The 23,268-nt window shown below is 39.4% G+C and overlaps 1 long non-coding RNA gene across 1 annotated transcript; it reads right to left on the minus strand.

Annotated features, from left to right (window-relative positions):
• Positions 1-14,472: 14,472 nt before the first annotated feature.
• On the minus strand, positions 14,473-20,517 carry LOC138925417 (uncharacterized). The gene is made up of 3 exons (XR_011441540.1): positions 20,110-20,517; positions 14,920-16,077; positions 14,473-14,786 (listed from the first exon to the last, which is right to left on the minus strand). It is a non-coding gene; the product is annotated as an uncharacterized lncRNA (long non-coding RNA).
• Between the last annotated feature and the right edge of the window lie 2,751 nt (positions 20,518-23,268).

The raw sequence follows: 23,268 nt of genomic DNA on the forward strand, positions 1-23,268 counted from the left end.
CCCCAAACAGACAGGGTGATGTCCACTGCAGACAGGCTTCCAGGATGCACTCTTCCTTAGTGTCTGCTTTCATTGAAAATGTCTGTCCTTTATCCCATTCCTTCAAGGTCATTGGAAGTGGCAAAAGTTGTTTTAAGTTAGTTGTTAGGGACAGTAATAATAGCTTTTAAAAATACTGGCCTTTATACTTTCATCACCTTAACTCCAAAAATTAAGGTAAAATATTCAGGTATGAGGTTAATCATTCAGGCAGAGGGACATTTGGTTCATATCGAATTCTCACTAAGGGAGCCCCTAGTCTGCCTTGAAAATCAAATTGCCTATGTATCCCAAGTTGGGTCTCTGATTATCTCAACCTGTGCAAGAGATTGGAAGAATAAGGGGAGGGTATTTTTATCATTCATTTATTTATTCATTCATTCAATGGATATTTTACTGCCTAGGGGGCACTGCCCTAGAAGTGGAGGATAGAGTGATGATCAGAAACAGACACAGTCCTTACTCTCTAGATTTTACAGTGTGGATGGGATAGATATGAACCAAATAGCAACTCTGAAAAAAATTAAAATAAAATCATAACTGTGATTAGTTCTCCAGAAGAAAACACAGTATATCCATGAAAACATACAAACATACTGTAGTCTGAAGGAAAGATGTGGGTCAAGGGAGGATGGAGAGCGATGAAGAGTGTTCCTGTAGCGGGAACTGCAGGACAAGGTGCTGTAGTAGGAGGTGGCACGACAAATGCCAGGAATTGGGCCCCTGTGGTAGACAGAATTCTAAGATGACCCCCACGGCTCTCGTCCCCTGGATGTACTCACCCTGCACAATTTTTGAGACTGTGAATAAGATGGATTCTATTCCCCTGATTAGGTTATATTATATGATACAGTTAACTTCCAGAAAGGAAGATTATCCAAGCAGACCTGATCTAATCACAAGAGCCCTTTAAATCTGAGTCTAGAAGTCAGAGACAGAGGAAGTCAGAGATTCAAAGCATGAGAAGGATTGACTATGCCATTTCTGGCTTGAAGATGGAGGGGGCCACATGACAAGGAACATGGTGACCTCATTTAGCTGAGAAAAACACTGGTTGGCAGCCAACAGGGAAATGGGACCTCAGTCCTATACCCAGAAGAAAACTGAATTCTGCCAACAGCAAGAATGAGCTTGTGTGTTAGTCTGCTCGGGCTGCCAAATCGAAGTACCACAGACTGGATGGCTTAAACCACGGGAATTTATTGCCTCACAATTCTGGAGGCTAGAAGTCCAGAATCAAGGTGTTGGTAGGTTGGTTTTTTCCTGAGGGCAGTGAGGAAGGATCCATTCCAGTCATCTCTTCTTGGCTTGTTAGTTAGCCCATGGCTTTTCCCTGTGTCTCTTCACATCATTTTCCCTCTAAGCACGTGTGTCTCCGTAATTTCCCCCTTTTATAAGGACATCAGTCATATTGGATTAGAGCCCACCTCATGACCTCATCTTAACCTGATTACCTCTGTAAAGACCCTATCTTCAAATAAGGTCACACTCTGAGGTATTGGAGGTTAGGACTCCAACATATGAATTTTGGGGAGGAGAAGAGCTGGGGAGACACAACTCAACCTATGCAGCTTGGAATTGGATTTTTCCCCGGAGTCTCTAGACAAGAACTCAGTCCAGCCAACACATTGATTCTGCCTTGTGATACCCTGAGTGGAGAAGATAGGCAGGCCATGCCTAGACTTCTGACCTACAGTACTGAGAGCTAATAAGTGGGTGTTGTTTTAATCTGCAAAGTTTGTGGTAATTTGTTTTGTAGCAATAGAAACTAATGGTGTCAGAGCTTGGCGACATAAAAGGTTGGCATTGTGGCAGGAGCCAGATTGCACAGGCCGTGAAGACAGTGGCAAAAATTTGGTCTTTATCCTGAGAACAATAAGAAACCACTGAAGGGATGAGGATGATAATGACATGAAGAGATTTTGTTTCTCTTGGTCCTTTCTTTTTACTTTTCTTTCTTTTTCTCCTCTCCGAATTAAAACTCCCAAGGACTGGGTGGCTAAAGAGAAAAACTGCAGTTCCTTATTCTACGTCAATCCTTACAGCGTATTGAAAAGGAAGAAGGAGAAAGACGAGGATGAGAACAAGATGAAGATAAATACCATTTTTTTGAGGGCTCACTCTGAGTCCGTTACTATTCTGAAGCTCTAGGTGCATTTTCAAATTTAATTCTCACAACAAAACTCTTATTACCCTTGTTTTAGCGATGATGAATTGATGAATTGAGACATCTAGAGGTTTAGTAACATCCTCAAGGTCATCAGCTTGGAGGGAGTGCAATTGAGATTTGAATCCAGGCCTGATTGGCTTCAAAGTTCCCATCTTTAAACCCCATGCACTAAAACCATGCCCCCATCCCGCCTCGGCCAGTGCCCTTTAAGAGTGCTTGGTAGATCTCGTCCAAGCCTCGGCAGAATCCTATGAGTTAGGCAGGACAGGTGTGAGTGCAGAGAAGAATGCTTTGGCATGAAGAGTCAGGTGGATTGGCCCAACTGAACACAGGCAGCAGAACTTGTACAAGAGCCCAGTCACCTACCTGGCTGGTCCCCTTCATTCTCCTCCCTTTTCTTGCTTGAATAAATTGTCAGTGCCTGAGGACTGGAGCGGAGGAGGTGGTAACAAATCCTCCCTAGAGATTTAAGGTGAAGTAAAGGGTTTTGAAGATTTTGCTTTTTTCCTTTTTCTCCCCAAAGCCCCCCGGTACATAGTTGCATATTCTTCGTTGTGGGTCCTTTTAGTTGCAGTATATGGGACGCTGCCTCAGCGTGGTCTGATGAGCGGTGCCATGTCCGCGCCCAGGATTCGAACCAATGAAACACTGGGCCGCCTGCGGCAGAGCGCACAAACTTAACCACTCGGCCACAGGGCCAGCCCCAAGTAAAGGGTTTTTAAACCTTTCTCAAGAACATCCAAGTTCTGAATGGTCCTCAGCACCCCCTGGGGGCATTGCATTTTTCAGCTGGTCCTACTGAGGAAGGCAGGACACAGAGCTAGGAGTGAATCCTGCTGATCCATCCCAGGGCACTTCTGAAGACTGGAAGAAAACACTCAAGTCACCCATCAACTTATTAGTTCTTAAAACAATAGTAATTTTTTTATATGTAAAGATTGGCACCTGAGCTAACAACTGTTGCCAATCTTTTTTTTTTTTTTCCTGCTTTTTCTCCCCAAGTCCCCCCAGTACATAGTTGTGAATTTTAGATGTGGGTCCTTCTAGTTGTGGCATGTAGGACACTGCCTCAGCATGGCCTGACGAGCGGTGCCATGTCCGTGTCCAGGATCTGAACCGGCGAAACCCTGGGCCGCCCAAGCAGAGCGCGCGAACTTAAACACTTGGCCCCGGGGCCAGCCCCCCAATAGCAAATATTTTGTGTACTTCCTTCAGTGAATTACAAGAAATCATAAATCTTATTATGTTCTCTAAAGAATTATTACATTGTGTATTCTTTACCTTCTTATAAAAAGAAGGGTGGATTACTTTTCTAGCAGTCATTTATGTGCCTTTGATAAATTACTGTAACCAGATTAGGGAGATAAAATAACCAGTCTATTAATTACAATGATTATTATTTAATGGAAAATGGGATTCTAGGCCAAGTGTGTAGTAAGAAGAAAGCTCAGCAATGCATTATATAGATGTGGTATTTTATCTTAGAGAGTAAGATAAGTGTCCAGTCTGTTCCACAATCTAGAGAATATGTTCATTAACTCTACAAGATTTATATGTATAATTGACCATAATATTTTAACACTATTTCCTTGATTTGGTGGTACACGACGAACAAGGAAAAACCGTAACTTCAATTAAATCGAGTAAATCCCTCAGCGAACATATAGAAGGCCAGGTCTACCCAGCAATGTGAGGAGCAGAAGGTTGAACCATGGTTAAAAAAAATTTTTTTTTTAATTAAATAAGGTATTGTTTTAATTTGAATTCATTGGCAATTTATTTTTTAAATGGTAAGGATTGGAAAGAGAGCTTTGCCCATATCACTTATCCTTATAACTAATCTCAAAAAAAGCCAAAAGTGTAATTTTTGGATAAATGTTAATACTTTCTAAAAGAGAAGCTTAGCATCATGGTCAAATCCTGACTTGAGCAAGAGTGGATGTCAGATCTTGTCTCACTTTCCTCAGCTATAAAAGTGAGAATAATAGTTGCAAACCATGGCCAAAACCAGCCAGCTGTTTGTTTCTGTACGGCTTGCAACCTATATTTTTAAACAGTTGAGGAAAAAAATCAAAATAACCGTACTATTTCACGACGTGAAGATTTTATGACATTCAAATTTTAGTGATTGTAAGTAAAGTTTTATTGGAGGATAGCTATGATTATTCCCTTATATATTGTCTAGGGCTGTGTTAGCGCCACAGTAGCATGATGGAATAATTGTGACAGAGACCGTATGGCCAGCAAAGACTAAAATATTTATTATCTGCCATTTTACAGAAAGAGTTTGACAACCCACAGACAAAAGGAGTAACACACAGGTTCTCAAAGTTTGCCACACATTAGAATCATCTGAGGAACGTTAAAAAACGCTTTGTCCATGTCGCATCCCAGACCAATCAAATAAGAATCCCCGAGTGTGGACGCCAGGCATCAATAATTTTAAAATTTCCTGGGGGATTCCAACGCGCAGCCAGATTTGAGAACCAGTGGACTGACGTGCTGTGTGAGGTACATAACGCAACACATGGCAAGCCCTTAATCATTGTTAGCTGAACCAATAAAATAAATTCTCATTTTATTCTTCAATGGTTTCATTAAAAAGTTATTAAATAAGCATTGGGTGCAAAATGTTTTATTTCCCTTCCCTCTCTCCTTCTTTGCTGCCCCTGTTCTCACTTGCATGCAAGAATATGGACAAGAAGAAAAACAAAGTTTCCTTCTGCGTTTCAAGTTTCTAAACATTCACACGTTCATTAGTCTTTTCATTTATTTATTCCACAAGTTTTCAGTGTACAATATCCAGTCCCATACAACTCTCATGGCAGGAAAGGGCTGTAAAGACGAGCTTTCGAAGTTCTAGAGAGTGTGCCGGTGTTCTTATATATGGCCCCCTGTGTTTGGACAGAAACCTCTTGAATCTTCAAGCGTTCTTGTAAGCAGTCTTGTAAATATAACCTGACTGGCTTAGTAGCAGCCTTTAAACTAACAAATGCATGGCATCTTCAACAGGCAATAACGAAAAAGAACACCTGTATCCATGTGTAGTCAAGCAACCAAATAATTGATTGGGTGCATACATGTATTCCATATTAAAATATATCAGAGAATGGTAGAGGGAAAAAACCCCAGAGGCAATGATTTCCAGAGGCCTGTGATCTACTTAGTAAGCCACAATTACTGTACGTTAAACAAGCAGGAGATTCTAGCTCCATCCTGAAGAATTTACTCCTTTGTCACCAGTGAACACCCACTAAATCTCCCCAACAGGGAGATGGATATGGACAGGAATAGAGATAAGACTAGGACAGAGAGATTAAGTATACTGGTTTTGAATTCACACCACCAGGGTTCTAATTCCATCAATAACTGCGTGATCTTGGGCAAATTACTTACCTCTCAAAGCCTCAATTTCTTCAGCTATAAAATGGGGATAATCATTCTTATCTCATAGAGATGAAGTAACTATTTTGAGAATACATGTAAAACCTGGAATTTTTTTCCCCCTAATTCTTAGATTCTTATGCTGGAACATGATCTTGACAGCCTAAGGCATAGTGTTGGGCCCCTCTGTGCTATGAACTTGGTTCTCAGTGTCAAAGTTCTCACTTGAGCACTGTCCTTCATTGTCAAATATGAATTCCTTGAAGGAAAGGATTATCATTACACAGACACTCCTCAAATTACATCACTATGCATTTCAAGAAGATCTTACAAAATGTGAATTTGGTGTGCAATGAAAATATATGTATCTAACGAAGGGCTTTAAATTACGAGGGGATCTTCTGAGTGATAAACAGAAAGCAGTTCCTATTTGCAACTTCCCACTACATTTGCCCCAAACCAAGTGTATCTTTTGCAGCCTTCAGTACTGGGGTTGGTTTTAACTCGAAAACATATACTCTTGGTGATATGCTTTCTCCAAAGTCTATCTAGTTTCATTCGTACAAAGACTTTCTATGCTGTGTAATCTCCTTCTATATTTCTTCTTAACACTCCCATTTATATTTTTGTTGCTTTTGTGTCTATTTTAGCAGTTGTACCACCCATTTTTTGATCGTTTCAATTACTACATGACCCATCCATGAGTGGCCCCATTCTGCAAGAGATCACTGTGTTTTCTCTTTCCTTCTTCCGACTCCAAGACTATTTACATGGTCACTAGGCTAAGTGATACGCATTTTAAACTCTGATTCACCACAATTGGGAGTAAACTCCTCTCCATAAGTAACTTTTCCTCCTGAAGCCTGCTTTGTTAATCCTTTGGATTTTAAAGATGAAAAACATTTTTCGTGCTTTTTATACATCATCATTCAAAATGCTTTTCTCTAGTAAATAAGCCAAATAAGATTCATGGACAATAAAGACTATGGGTACCTTTCTATTTCTTTGATATTTTCATTTTCAATTATAAATGCAAACTGGTCCTCTATTCTGGCCATCGCTTTGTCAGTTTCTGGTACTAAATAAAACAAAGCAAAGGGGAAAATAAAATAAATAAATGAAATAATGCAAGATAATGCAATTAGAATCCACATGGCAACAGAAACCACATGGGACTCAACAGAAGGGCCTTCCCTCTGTTAAGTGCTGGCTGCCTCCCGCTCTCCATCCTAATACTGTTCATCTCTGCCATGAGATACTTTACATTTCCATGGATTACACTAATATTTTTGCATCTCTAAAATTATATTCTGTCTTTTATGGAACAACTTTTAAAAAGTTAACATTATACAAATCAAGAGTTGCACATTTATATATACATATACACATCACCAAGAGGCTCTAACCTCTGCGTTGCACATTTCATTTACTTTGTCAGTGTTAGTTGATTGATTTCTCTACAACAGCAGAACTCAGGGACCTTAACGCCTGTCCAGACAAACCAAATAGAAAGGCTAACAAATGTCCAAGAAATGCAATTACCTATCATATTAGTTATCTATTGCTGAATAACAAATTGCCCCCAAATTTAGTAGATTAAAACAGAAAACAGTTATGATATCACAGTCTCTGTGGGTCAGAAATTCAAGCTTGGCTTAGCAGGGTACCTCTGGTTCAAAGTCTCTGAGAAAGCTAAAATCAAGGTGTTGGCTGGCTGAGTGGTCTCATCTGAAGGCTTGCCTGGGGGAGAACCTGCTTCCAAACTCACTCAAGCAGTTGCTGGCAGGATATAGTTCCTCAAATGCTGTGCCACGTAGACTTCTCCATAGCAGCTCACAACATGGCACTGGCTTTCCTCAAAGCAAGGTAGCAAGAGAACAAGAGGGGGCATGCAAGATGGAAGCCACAGTTCTTTATAACCAAATCTCAAAGTGACATCCCATCATTTTTGCCATATTCTGTTAATTCGAAGCCATCACTTGGTCCAGCCCACACTTTGGGTAAGGGGATTATACAGGGTGTGAATTACCTGGAAGTAGGGCCACTGGTTTTGGTGTATTGGAGGCTGCCAACCTACCCCTCCTGCTCTGGACTTGCTACCACATGCCTCCTCATTTCATTGACTCACCAGCACAATTCATGCGACTTCCTGCTTCATTTAGGCCTGTCCTACAAGTGCAGTCGTTTGAAAAAAATCTCAGTAACCATCACGTCTATCAGCCTAGTAATTCAAGTTAATAGAAAATATTTTGCAGGAAAAATATGGTCTTTTGTAAGAGCTAAGTGTCTTAAAATAGAGAGTAAAGTATGTCAAAATCTTTCTACATGCCATTGAAAAAAAGACAATTCACAAAAGTTAAAAATAAAAGGCTGGATAAAGATAGATCCATAATACAAGGAAAACATGATTCAAAGTTCACAATATCAATATCATAGAAGCAGAATTCAAGGCAAAATGTCAAATGGGACAAAGAGGATCATTTTATTTTTATAGCGGTTGCAATGTAAAATAAAGATATAATAGTACTGAAATGTACGCAACAAATCAAACAGTATCAGAACACATAAAGTAAAACTAACGGAATTAGAAGTAGGAATTGACCTATATAATGCAATGCTTTTTTCACTTCCTGACTGATGAAAGTAAATAGTACTTAAAGATGGAGAGAATTCGAAAAGTAAATCTAAAAGTAGACTGATTTAATAGATACACATTCAACTTAGAACCCCATGATTAGAATGAGCAGAAAATATAACTTCTATGTCAGCGCCCATGAATTATTTACCAAAAGAGTGATGATGTATTCATCCATGATGAAAACAAATTTCCTGAAGCAAAAATCAAATAGACCATATTCTCTGACTGCAGTGTGATAAAAGTATAAAAACATACATTTAAAAGTCAACACTTTCCCCTTCCAATTATGACCACCTTGAAATAAAATAAAAACAAATAAATAAATGAAATTACAACACCTCTCACCCAGCTGGAGTGCAGCAGCACATGTCCCACAGCTTTGACCTCAGTCCTCAGGACAGTTGGGTTGGGTGTGAGACTGGCTGAGTATTCTAAGTTCAAAGTCGTTGACCTTGAACGTCCTCACCTAGTTTTCCCACAGTGCTCTACAAAGCTTATTTGCCATATGCATGATGATGCGCAAGACACAAACTGAACTTACAGGCTATTTATAAATTACTGACAACGAGACTACCATCCTCAATCTTAAGTACAGTAGGAGGCAAAAAGTAACAAAGATAAAAACAGAAGTCAAGACATTGATTTTTTTACATAGAATTGATGAGTGAAAGGCCAAAAAGGATGTTTTTCGGTTTTTTTTTTTAAAGGTTGGCCCTGTGCTAACGTCTGTTGCCAATCTTCCTCCATTTCTTTTTCTTCTCCCCAAAGCCCCCAGTACATAGTTGTATATTCTAGTTGTAGGTCCTTCTAGTCCTGCTATGTGGGATGCCGCCTCAGCTTGGCTTCATGAGCAGTGATCTGAACCAGTGAAACCCTGGGCCCTGAAGCACAGCATACGGACTTAACCACTTGGCCATGGGGCCAGCCCCAAGGATTTTTTTCCAGGGTTTTTGTTTCTTTATTGAGTTCATAATAGTTTACATCAGTGTGAGATTTCAGTTGTACATTATTTCTTGACTGTCACCACATAAATACTCCCCTTCACCCCCTGTGCCCACACCCCAGCCCCCTTCCCCTGGTAACCACTGAACTGCTTTCTTTGTCTGTGTGTTTGTTCATATTCCACATATGAGTGAAATCATCTGGTGTTTGCCTTTCTCAGTCTGGCTTATTTCACTTGGCATAATTCCTTTCAGGTCCTTCCATGTTGTTGTAAATGGGATGATTTTGTCTTTTTTTCTGGCTGAGTAGTAGTCCATTGTATATATATACCACATCTTCTTTATCCAATCATCAGTCAATGGGCACTTGGATTGTTTCCATGTCTTGGCTTTTGTGAATAGTGCTGCAACTAACATAGGGGTGCATATATTACTTTGGATTGTTGATTTCAAGTTGTGTGGGTAGATACCCAGTAGTGGGATAGATGGGTCACATGGTAGTTCTATTTTTATTTTTTTGAGGCATCTCCATACTGTTTTCCATAGTGGCTGCACCAGTTTGCACTCCCACCAGCAGTGTATGAGGGTTCCCTTCTCTCCACACCCTCTCCAATATTTGTTATTTTCAGTCTTAGTGATTATAGCCATTTTAACAGGTGTAAGGTGGTATCTTAGAGTAATTTTGATTTGCATTTCCCTGATGATTAGTGATGTTGAACATCTTTTCATGTGTTTATTTGCCATCTGTATATCTTCTTTGGAAAATGTCTGTTCATATCCTCTGTCCATTTTTTGACTGGGCTGTTTGTTTTTTTATTGTTCAGTTGTGTGAGTTCCTTGTATATTATGGAGATTAACCCCTTGTCAGATATATGATTTGTAAATATTTTCTCCACTTGGTGGGTTGTCTCTTTGTTTTGATTCTGGTTTCTTTTGCCTTGCAGAAGCTCTTGAGTCTGATGAACTCCCACTTGTTTATTTTTTCTTTTGCTTCCCTTGTCTGAGAAGACATGGTATTTGAAAAGATCCTTTTAAGTTCGATGTCAAAGAGTGTACTGCTGATATTATCTTCCAGGAGTTTTATGGTTTCAGGACTTATCTTCAAGTCTTTGATCCATTTTGAGTTTATTTTTGTGTATGGCCTGAGATAATGGTCTACATTCATTCTTCCAAGAATATTTTTTTGAGTCAGACAGACTGAGTTCAACATCTGCCTTCACCAATACTAACTATGGTGCCTGAGGTCAGGTACTACATAAGCTCTGGAAGCCTCAGTATTCTCATCAGCACTATGAAGAAAACCAGAAGGCTGTTGGGGGATTAAATGAGATAATATACATAAGGTTCTTATCATGAAATCTCCAACACATGATAAATACTCAAAACATGGCTGCTGTTACTAATCAAGTGTGGGCTTCTGAAAAGATCAGTAAAATAAACTCCTGATCAGTCCAAAGAGAAAATAGACAAAAATGAACATTAATGATGAGAAAGCATATCTAGCGACAGATATGATTATAAGAGAACTATATGTTATTCTATTCTACCAAATTGAAAATCTCAATGAAACAGATTATTTTCTAAGAAAGTATAAATTACAAAGTCTCTCTCAGGAGCAGTTAGAAAACCTGAATATATCAAGACTATTAAATAAATTGAAAACAATTGTTAAAGCATAATCCCCCCCCAAAAAAGCCCATAATGTTGTGTAGGGGGAATTCTAACCACCTTCAAGAAACAAAAATCTCCTTATGATTTAAATTTTCTAAGCATAAAAAGATGGAAACATATCAATTCGTGTTACAAAATGAGGACAATCTTTTTATCAAAACTTGTCAAAGCACAAGGAAAAAGATTTGCAACCAATCACACTTATGCCTATTAGATACAAAAATACTAAATAAAATATTCATAAATTTAATTCAAATGTATAACGCAAGATTATGCACCATGACCAAGTAGGGTTGATTCTAGGAATGCAATCATAGTTCAACTTGGAAATGGATTAACATAGTTATCATATTAATTGGACAAAGGAGATAATCCATATTACCATCTTGATGGAGGGTGAAGGTAGAGTATATGCTAAAATTCACTATCAACTCCTCGTTTTTTTAAAAAAACTATTAATAAAATAGAATAGATTTTTCCTTAGCATTATTTACAGAAGTACTTATCCCTGACCCACTTTTCTAATAAAGTCAGGAATGATATAAAAATTTCCACCATTAACACTTCTATTTAAGATTATCCTGCAATTCTAGTTAATGCCATTAACCATAAAAATAAAATATTGGAAAGGAAAAAGAAAAACACCCAGGAATTACAGATGTTATGGTTGCTTACCTGTGAAAAATATTGGAAAAAGAAGATTTATCTGAAGAAGTATTAGAACTGACATCCAGGTTAGTATTCAGCTGCTGTGCCACGGAAAGTCTGTACAAACCATTCACACCCAGTGTCTGTGCTCATTGTTGCATTCAAGCTGCACCACTGATTTAGTATTTTGAATTGTAGCTGCTAGTAAGATGTATCATTAAGAAGGCTAGCAATAAGTCAATAGGTAAATCAGCAGCTTTCCTACTTACCAATTATGATCGGTTAAAAAATATAATGGTAAAATGATCCTATTCACAGTAGTAACCAAAGATATGAAATATCTAGGAAGAAATAGGGCCAAAAGAATACGCAAGACCTTTTTAATGAAAACTATTAAATTTTACTGAGGGCCATATAAGAAGACTTGATTACTTGAATGCAGAGAAGTTGTATTCCTGTAGTAAGAATACCTAATATCACACAGATTCTCTGCAAATTAATCTATAAACGTAACTCACTCCTTCCAAAAATCCACTGGAATTACTCTTTGGAGTTTGATAAAACTCTGGTAGAATAAATATGCAAAAATATTTTGAAAAAGAAGAGTGATGGTTTGGGATTTTCCTTAGCAGATATGGAAAGGTGTTATAAAGCCACAATACTCAGAATAATTTGACATTAATGCCAACATAGACACATCGGTGAAATCAAGTAGAAAATCCCAAAGCAGCCCTATGTATATTTAAGAATTTAGTGTATGATAAAGATGGCATTTCAAATCTGTGGGGAAAAGATAAATTACTCAATTAATAGCTGAAGAAAATGTGGTGACTAGTTTATAATCTTGAAGTTGGGAAGGGCTTTTTCTAAACATGACACTACTGGTTGAAATCATACAAGAAAATAAGGATACTTGTGATCTCTAAAAAAATTCTACTGACAAAAATTAAAGAATGAAGAATAAAGTCTTTAAAAAAAGAGCCAATGTTTTCTTGCTCATCAGTAAATCTCTAGATCCTGCAATAGTGCCCGGCGCAGAGCAAGAACTCAAATAAATGGCTACATGAAGAGGCCTTGCAAGTCAGTGGGAAACAATGAACACCTCAATTTGAAAAATTAGCAAAGGACATGAAGCATTAAGAAGAAACATGAAAAAATCAGTAAAAAAGTTCAAACATTATAAACTCACCAGCAATAAAATAAATACAAGTCAAAACAACAGTTTGTCATTTTTCATCTATTACTGTATTTCTGATTACTCTGAATTGGCCAATATGTGGGGAAAAGAGCACTTATCAACTGCTGGTGTAAATTCATAAAGCCTCTCTCATAAAAATGTGTGTAATATAATTAAAAGTCTATAAAACTGCAGACTGTCTGACCTAACAGTTCCACTCTTAGGAATTTTCTCTAAGGAAATTATTAAACAAACATGCAAAGACATAGATACAACGATGTTCATTGAGCATGGGTTATAAGAGTGAACAACTTGAAACAAATGTTCAAAAACAGGGAATTGATTTCATAAATTTTGGTACACTTTTGCAATGAAATATCACCCAACAGCAATAAGCAGTGACACATTAATTAACATCAAAAGATGTTTATGATATGCTACTAGCTAAAACATTCAGTTTCAAAGCAGCATATGTAAAAATCATATCTTCGTATGCATGGAAAAAGTCAAAAGATAAACTACCAAAATTTCAGAAGTGGTTTTCATCATAGTATTTTTATTTTCTTCACCATGATCTTCTATATGGTAGAATTATATTCAATAAATGTGCTAGTTCTACAATGAAAGTGGTAATTTTTTAAAACAGTAGAAAAGTAGTAGTATTCTGAAAAGCAATCTTTAGGTTTCTTAAATGATGTTTCCATCTCCTGAGCTTACTGTCTTACATTGAATGGCTTCTTTTCAGTAGATCTTTATAATTTATTTGCTAGAAGGTAACATTTACTTATTATTAAATGGAAATCCTTAAATTATTTTCCACTCTCTGCTACTATATTCATCTGCTATTTCCCACCCACTTCAAACCATTACTCTTGTATTTTTTATTTTCTTCATGGTCTTCTATGTCAAATCATTTCATTGACATATTTGCCTACTTGTCTATTATTTATGTTTCTCCAGAAGAATATAATCTCCACAAGGACAGGGACTTGAATTGTTTATGTCCACAGCTATTTCCAGTATCCCTGGCAGTGACTGGTATATAGTAGATGCTCAATAAATACATGTTGAATGAATGAATGAGTGAGTTTGTTTTGGAAGAGTTGGTTTACCTTGTAGGATTAGGTAAAAGATTCGTTGCCTCTTGAGAACCTTTTGGAATTAGATCTGCTAATTTTCTCTGTTAAACAGTGACGCTGACCTACCAGGCAGTGGTGTATGGTCGACATCACTCAAGTCAAGAAGCTGTCAGTAGAGCTGGACTGCAGTCCTGACCTCACCATGAACAAGCTTTCTAAAGAAGTCAGTTTTGCTGTCCTTGCTACATGAAACTGGTCCTAATCAACAGCTGGAAAAGGGCAAGAGACTAAGCTGCTATCCTTGCCCCCATCCATGCTGTTTTACCTCTGCAGTAGGGTTCACGCCCTCTCCTCGTGCCTCCTCCTCCCCTGCTCTGCCCACCCAGTTGATGGATGGTAAGCTGCTTAAGCCTCCATAAAGTGCACTCCGCCCATCTCCAGGGGACACAGGCTCATTTCCCTGCCCTCACCATCCTCCTCATTTGCCTCTCATGGGAGCTCCTTTCAGGGCAGTATCCAAAACACTCCTATCGATTGCCCTACTCTACGTGCTTACTCACAAAATCAAAACAATTTTGTTGTCTGCGAAGCAGGAACCCTTGGGAAGAATCATCACCTTGTGACATAAAACTCAGATGACAAGAATATGCTATATAATTACAAGGCACATTTACCAGTCATCTACGTTTGATCCAAAAATAAAGTTATAAAGAAAATCAGAATGCTTTCTAGTACAGAATAATTTAATTAATAATAGATGTCATCATTAAATAGCCATCCATGTCTTTAAACACCATCATCCATGTGGAAGGTAGAAAAAGTTGGATCCACTGCTAGCTTGGTGGGCTCAAGACCTAAACTGTAAATGTGAGAGACTGTCATCTCAACCACGCAGGACTGCCTTGGCCCTGGGAGGAATAGTATTGCAATCTTTGAATTAATCCTCTCTTCTTTCATTCCCAGGCGTTGATAACACAGCTGTGGAAAGGTGCTCCTGGCAGCAAGGTGGCATGCAATTTCTCAGGCTGGAAGCAAATATCTGAATCAAAAAGAAAAAAAATCCAAATGGATGAATTTGTTCAAGTTTTAGAACTGGGGGAAAAAAAAAATCACTAAAGGTTGAAAGCTCAGGTCCAGAGAGCACGGAATGATGTCAGAAAGTAGGTAATTACCTGAATAATCCATGTCCCAAGCTCCCGCTTGTTGTTCAGTTTTCCAGGTAACACAGGCCGAAGCTGATTTCCTCTTAGGTGTGGAATTGGTGATTGCTCCACTCGAAGATGCGCTATACAAGTCTCCATTACTAAGCACAGGCTTAACTTTCCAGATCAGATTTTAAAAGCCTTTGGTTCTTAAATAAAACATTTTCATTTGTAATACATTAGCCCTTTGCTTTCTTTTTGGGGGTGGGGGTATAATTATGTACTGTGTGGTTTTCATAATTTGAAAACATATTATAAAGATGCAATTAAAGGACTTTAGGAAAGATATTAAAGGTACTTATGGGTCATGAGACTACCTGAGCTGAGAGGAAAGCAGATGACTTAAGACTAAAAGAATTCACCATTCATTGAGCTCAGAGGAAACCAACCATCTCTGTTTTATAAGCAAAATCAGATACAAGGCTGTACTACTCAAGAAATAGCAATGAATGGAACAGCTCAAAAGGGCAGGCAGTCTTTGAAAGATGCGAAGATTGCACATTAGTTTCTGGCAGGCTGGAGAGCTACTGCAAAGGCAGCATCCTCCACTCAGGGCACATAGCTGGACAGTGCCCACATCCACTCAGCAGTATTGTGCAGCACCCCACAGTTACCAGGGCACTTTAGTAGATACCATCTCATCTGATCTTCACATTTTTCTTTGGAATGGGACGGGCAGAAGCTAGCTTCTATGGAGCATAGAACCATATTAGTAACTGGCCAGTGGACATCTGTAAGTACAACAAATCAGTCAGATTTGACTAAGGATCAAAGCTGGAAGATCTCAGAACTTTGAGATTCTTATCAGTATGTGAATGTTGTGGATACACACTTCTATAACATCCACTGCACCCACAGTAGTATTTTATAGAAAAGGTAATTAATTGCTATTCTGCTACTAATAACTGTTAATACTAAACATTTAAAATTTTCCATGCAATTTCCTAAGCATATCACATGTATTACCTTATTTTATTCTCATACTAACTTCAAAAGATACACAGTAAATATCCAGCAAATGAATGGCCTGACTTATGTCAATTAACCAGCACTGGGTGATACTACTTTCTCCCTTCACAACCATAGCACCATGACCTTCATTTGACTCTTGTTAGAAGTATCTGGATGCTAGAAAAAGAAGGGAAAGATGGAGAGGTAAGAGGCTGCAGTTCACTTCATCAGAAGCTTGTGTCCCTTGTCCCCAGCTCCAGGAAACTCAATCCCACATTTCTTCAAGTAGTAAAAGCAATGTTCTAGAGCCAAGAGAGGACCTAATTATTAGCCCAGTCTAGAAATTCTTAGCCCTCTCAGGATGCAATTTCACTGGTGGAACTTTTCATTGGAAAATTTGTGCGAATGTTTATTAAGTGTCTATAATGTTTGACATATTCTGACACCATAGAAGAAACAAAATATCACCCTCAGGATCATCATAATAATAGATACTATTCAGTGAGCGCCAATTCCATCTAGGCTTTTGTGTAGGCTCTCATCACTATAACCATGGAGGAATTATTGTCCCTTTCTGACAACTAGAGCTAAGAGAGATGAAGCGACCCGCACGGCTCAAGACGTCAAAGCTAGCAAGTGGCAGAGCCTCTCTGAACCAAGTTCAGCTTGACACAAAAGCCTGTGCTCTTTCTACTACTCTATACTTCTTCAAGTGTTTAAGCTCCTGCCCTCGAGGAAATTATGCTTCAGAGGAGGAGACAAGATTCAGAAAAAGATAGCCAAAGGTGAAGGGGAGTTCAAGTGCCAAGGGAGTGGTCCAGTCCAAAACCCCGTCATTTGTAGAAAGCAGTAATGACAGCGGTGGGGGAAGCATCAGAGAGGAACTGAGGGAATAGGATTTTAGCGGATGGAAGGTGAGCAGACCAAAGTCTCTCAGTGTTCACCAGGAAAATTCTCCTCTTCTTTCTTTGAAGAGGTTTAGCTGGGTCTTGTTTGCCTAACGATATTCTATTTCCCAGATTTCCTTAAGGTTAGCTATGGCCATATGAGCCCGTTATAATCATGTTAATGAGAACAATCCCCAAAAGGAATAACAGAGCACAAGGTAGAAGGACCTGGTCCTTGGACCTCATGGAGCAGACACTCTTCCCACCTTAATATCATGGAAAGAAACTTCAAAATTCTTTGAGATGCTGTATTTGGGGATATCTTTGTAACAGCATCAGCCCATTCTCTACCCATGCAATGAACCAAGCACAGAGCATATTATGAAAAGGGTAATCAACTGAGCTGGAATTGAGAGTTTGGGAAGGTAGAGTAGAAAAACACCTAGCTTGAAAGGTCAGCTGTGGTCCCACTGTGGAGAACCTATCTCATCATTTATCCATCCAAGCACATTCATGGAGCACCAATAGGTTAGGTACTATGCTGGACACTAGGGGTACAAAGATGAAAGAACTTCTCAGTGTCGGCAAGGATCTCAGCCTCTATAGAGGGCAATAAGGAGAAAACAATCACCTAGCATTGAAATAAGTACCATGACAGGCTGCTCAGGGGACTGTGAGAACACACACAGAGGAGGCCATCCAATAAACTTGTATGTATCAGAGAGGACCTCAGGAGACACATGAGCTAAGTCTTAAAGGATGAGTAGATCTTGGCCAGGCAAAGGCAAGTGGGCCAGGGAAGATGTGGTCCAAATAAAATGTATAGGGGAGAGGTTAGAAATAATGATGGAGAAACAGGCAGGGGCCAAAATTATGCATTTACTCATGTATTTATTTACACAAAAATATTTATAGGGCATCTATTTATTAAGTTAATATAAGTAAATTGCTTACAATAGAATCTGGTGTATGGGTAAGAGCTATATATGTGAGCCATTATTACCTAGAGATAAGACAGTTATGTGCCATACTATGAATATTGTTATAAGCAAGAAAGACGCTGCCCCTGTCCTCTCAAAATTTAATCTAGTGGATAGGTCATTTTTTTTTAAGAAAAAGCAGGAACACAAAGATTCCATCATAACTGATAAGGAAGTAGATGAATGTATTATTCAGTGCAATTTACACTAGCTGATGTAACAAACAATCCCCAAATTTCAATGGCTTATCACAAAAAAATGTTTATTTCTTACTCACACTACAGCTCCAGATCTGGCAGCTCTCCTTCCCAATGCTGAATCAAGGAGTCATATTTTTCCTTCTTCTGCCTCTATCTACCCTCCAGGCCCTCCCCAAAGTATTTTTCTAAATTATCTTCATTCAGCTGGTCAGTGAGGGGAAAGGAACAGCCTGGAAGATAATATATCTGACACTTAACCACTTCTGGATGTGATATACATCACTTGAGCTCTTGTTCCGTTGGTGGGAATGAACCATATTGTTTCATCTGGATGCGAGGAGGTGGGAAATGAAGTTCCTGAGTGGAGAGCCACTTACCAGCTGAAACTCTATTCAATAAAAGGGAATACCACTTGGAAGTCATATGTCTGGCTCTGTCACAGGGAGGTATCTGAATGTATAGGTGGGGGAGCCTAGCCAACTCTAGAGATCAGGGGAGGCTTCTCCAAGGAAGTAATGTTTCAACTAATGCTGATGAGCCATGCTGGGTAATTTTAATTATATCCTGAAGCAGGGAAGGAAAATTTTAAGTAGGGAAGCAACATAATCTGCTCTAAGTTTCAAAAAGATCACTCTGATTGCAGCATAGAAATTGGACTCATGGAGAACAGAACTCTTGGTATAGAATGCCATGACTCAGATAAGAAGTGAAGAAGATCTAGACCAAAGATGTGAAAATAGGGTTGAAGAGAAGAGAGACTACTCTAGTCAACTGGGCCTGGTGGTGGATTGGACAGAGGAAGGAAAAGGAAGGATATAATGGTAGTGGTCAGGGATCTGGTTTAAATAACCTGAGGGAATGTAATAAAATTGAAAGAAATGAAGGAAGATGGTGACTGTGGGCATGAGAATGTTGCTTTCCATTTTGGATGGGTTGAATCTGACATACTTGCTGGGCATCCAGATGCTAATGTCCTGTCGAATAAAAAACACAAGTCTGAAATCTCAGGATTAAGATCTGGAATGGAAATCATCAGTTTCCATCAGTATGAGTTGGGAGTCATCAGCTGAGATGAGTCATGTGGAAGCCATGGAAATGCTACACTGTTTGGACTTTATCTTATAGTTAGGGAACCTATCCCATCTGCTTTCCAGGTTTCTCCCACCTGGAGGACCTCACTGCTGTTTGCAATGTCATAGTGGCATCCTGTCTTCCACAACTCTCCCCTTTCTCAGCCACCATCTGGGTGATTGTCATCATGCCTTAAACAAACTCTGTTTTTACTCAGAGTTTTGTTCCTCCTCGTGTTCTCCTTTTTATTGCATGAAGCATGTGCTCTCTCTTGCCTTTACACATTGTTGATGGGTGCTGTGCAGTTTTCCACTATAGAAGAAGTACTTCCCTACTCCATCTGAGCCCCTACTCTTAGCCTGGGGTTGACAGAGGCTTTTCTGCACAGCTGCTCCTGCCACTCTGCCCCAGGTTCAAAAGGAACAGCAACTCCTCGACCAAGCAGAGATGAAGAGTGTCATTTCCCTGGCCCTCTGCAACCCATCTCACACACCCACATTTGCATTAGTTCTCAGCTTGTTTCCACTCTGCCAGTTCTGTTCACCTGTCTGGCACTAGGGGTGGCTCCCAGGACTTTCTGCAGCCCTCTTCTTTCACCCAGAAGGAAGGTGGACCACTCTGACCCCAATGTACTGCTGAATGCCAACTGGCAGGTGGCTGGGGCTAAGGGAGAGTGATGACACTGCAGGGCACTCCCAGTAGGCAGGAAATTGGGGCACCAGAATGGCACCCACAGTTGCAGCTTAAAACTGTCAACAACAGCTAGAATCCTGGAAGCTGAACCCTCTTGTCATTCCCCACAATCTTGGAATCTTCTCAGAGTGGCTTGAATACTAATGTAGAGGAAATTTCTGAGAAGCCACATTCAGTCTAGGAATCAGAGCTGAAATAGTGTCTCATCCTCTTCTAGATGCATGTAACATACAGATTCACTCCCCAAACCAATCTTAATCTCTTCAACGATGGAGGAGAGAGCAGTTGTTAGACATACACCATAAACAACATTCTTCTTCAGGATACCACCCAGCTTCTGCACTGCTGTTTCTAATGTATTGGGGTGCAGGGTCTTACTGTTTGTGCAGCTTTCTAAAGATTCCTCCCACCAGGGTAGGTTGCCATTGATGTCCAAGGAATTTTTACATGCACGAAAATCATCAGCATCTCAGCTTGAAATGAGGCTTTACTCATGGATGAACCTCTCTCCAACTCTGACTTCCGCTCTCAGAAACTCACCTTCTCCGTTCTTGAGCAAGGAAGATTTCTGCCTCCCTCCACTCTCTACTCCTCGACATCCACATAACCCTCCAAGTTGTCTCTCTCTCAATCACACCACAGCAGCTTCCCTTTCTATTCCATTTAACTGGATCTCCCCACATCCAATGGGCAACTGTGTGACCAAATGGCAGCAACTCATTTGCTTTAAGATATATTCCAGCTATTTCTTATTAGCCTCTCCATATCCATTCTCCACCCTTTCCCACCCTGCTCTCTGCTTTGGGAGGTTGACTCATGAGGACTGAATGAATGGGCTCCCTTGTGTGCTGGCAATGGGAGTTTGGCCAATAGGAGGTTCCAGGAGGAGACAAAGGGTGGGAAGAAAGTGAGGTCAGTGTGTTTACTGCCCTAGTTCCATTCCTGCCAAGCACTGCAAGTTAGATGCCTCCCTCTGCTATAGGTAGGAATTCCTATGAGAAGGCCCTCTTCTCATAGCTTCTCTCTCTGGGTTCCCCTTAGCTGCTCCTCTGCTTGAACCTTCAGGTCTAGGGCTGGTGATGGCTCCCTACGGTTGCTAGCCTCAAAGTACCACAGTATCCCTCTTCGACTTCCCAAAACTCTTCCCAAAATTTGTAAATATTTCCTTGACTGAACTCTCCTCACATATCCAGTTTGGATGTGTCATCTATTTCTTTCCAGGACACTACCTGATACAGGAGACTTTTACTACACTGTGATGGAAGGTTTTCCTAATTTAATCCGATTTGATTTAACAAATAGTGACTGAGTGTCTACCGTGAGTCAGGTCCTGTTCTTCACACTGAGGTTACAGCAGCAAACAAAACAGAAAAAATCCTGCCTTCATAGAGATTGCATTCTAATGGGGAGAGACATAATTTTTAAAATAAATAAGCAAACTATATGATATATTAGCAGGTGAAAAGTGCTATGAAGAAAATATAAATCAGGAGAAGGGGATAGGGAGTGGCAGGGGTTGGGAGGCATGCAATGCAATTTTATAGCAGCCAAAGATGGTCTCAATGAGAAGAGACTTGGATAAGAATGCAGCAAGGGCACAAAGAAGTATAGTATGTGAAATGTTTCCCTGAAAGAGTTTATACTCAGGTTAAGAAGACAAATTGAACACAGGAAATTACATATACTACAAGACAACAATTCAAGAGATGTCAAAATGGCAGCAGATGATTAAATGTCAGCCAAGAATATGACAGTAAGTTCTGCCATTGTCATAGGCTGGGTTCTTGGTGAAACAGACTCTGAAGTGAGTCTCTGAGGTTCATGTGTGGAATTTTTATTAAGAAGCACCCTTGGCATCAGCATCTATGGAAGGAAGGGAAGGGAATCAGGATTGGGTAGAAGGAGAAATCAAACTGTGAGTAGGCCTGACAGCCTCCGCCAATGGTTCAGAGACCGCTGGAGCTAAAATTGCCCATCAGAGTTGTCTCGTGTTGGGCTAAAAAGGCAGAGTCTGTGTACCTTCACCTTGATCCGTCACTGGATGTCGGCCACCAGGAAGGGCACGACCTAGGGCTAGTCCATTCTCTGAAGCAAAGACAATTCCTGCAGGAGCTGAGAGCTGAAAGCTGTCTGTTGACAGCACTATCAGTAGGTGGGGCAACAAGTCCTTCTTCAAAGAGGGGTCAGGACAGCGTATCTCTGTGTCCACTACACCCATGTACTAAAAAATACTTGAAAATGAGATTGTTAAACCATCATCTGTGTATCGAGAATCATAGTTACTCGAGATGTGCAAATATTGATTTCGATTTTAGTTCTGCATAGCATAAATCTATGATCTAAGGATGATCTTGGGCAAGATTCTAAAATGATTGTTAAAGCAATGTTTTGTGGTCTGTTAGAAAATGTGATAAAATCTGAGACACAACTTTCCCAAGAACAAGTCCTGCCAAATTAATCTCATTTCTTTTGATAAAATTATTAAATTAGTTCATCAGGGGATTTGGAAGACAGACTATGTCTAGATTTCAGAGAAATTATGATGATGCTCTTGTCAGAGTGGCATGCTAGACTACACGCCTGCCATATCAATTTCCTTTTCTAGTTTCATCAGTGAAATCAGCCCTGTTAAGACACAGATACTCTTACAAAGTGATTCCACTCTCCCTGCTCCTCACTTGCATTCAATAAACCAAGCTTGACCAAGAGGAATCAATCTGCCGTCAGCCAGTGACCAATCCAATTCTCTCCTTCTAGGATTTGAACTAATAAAAGAGAAAAAAGAAAGAAAGGAAAATCAGGCAGATGATACTGGATCCTGAAACAGTATGTCCATATAGAAATAGTGCCCAGATTGCTACCACAGAAAATTAAAGTTAAAAGGAGGTGAAACTAAGAGTCTCACAGAGGCAGTTGACCTACAGTAAGATGAATGGAAGAGATGTGTGGACCCTAGAGAGAGAAATGGAAAAAGTAGCTGACTAATGACTTTCCAATTCCATGGGGCCCAGTAATATTTCCAGTAATTAAGTTATATGAGACTCTTTGTGTCATTATAAGTCTATTTTTACCTAAGCCACTTTCAATAAGTTTTCTATCACTTGCAATCCAATAATGCCTAACATGAATCTCTAATCATATTCTTCTGTGTTGGTAGTATACTGATAATGAACCAAATGACAATATATTAGATGGGTTATTAATTGGTTGAAAAAACATATCTAGAAAATACTGCTTAATTAATTGGTAGGTACCCAGAAGGGATTCCAAATGACTGACACAACATTGTGTCTTCATTGCTGAGGCATTGAAAAGTCTTGTCAGTGACTAGAATATATGCTCCATGAAAGTTGGTATTATGACCATCTTATCAAGTGTCACATTTCATACATAGTTTAGCAGATAGTAGGTATTCAACAAAAAGTTGTTAAGTGAATGAAGATCTAGATTTTGCAGATAATATGAATCCAAGAAAGATAATGATATTGAAGAGTGAGAGAATTAGGAATTAGCTTAGTAAAATGATTATATCTTATA

Source organism: Equus caballus, chromosome 8 (assembly GCF_041296265.1).
Source record: "Equus caballus isolate H_3958 breed thoroughbred chromosome 8, TB-T2T, whole genome shotgun sequence".
Lineage (NCBI taxonomy): Eukaryota > Metazoa > Chordata > Mammalia > Perissodactyla > Equidae > Equus > Equus caballus.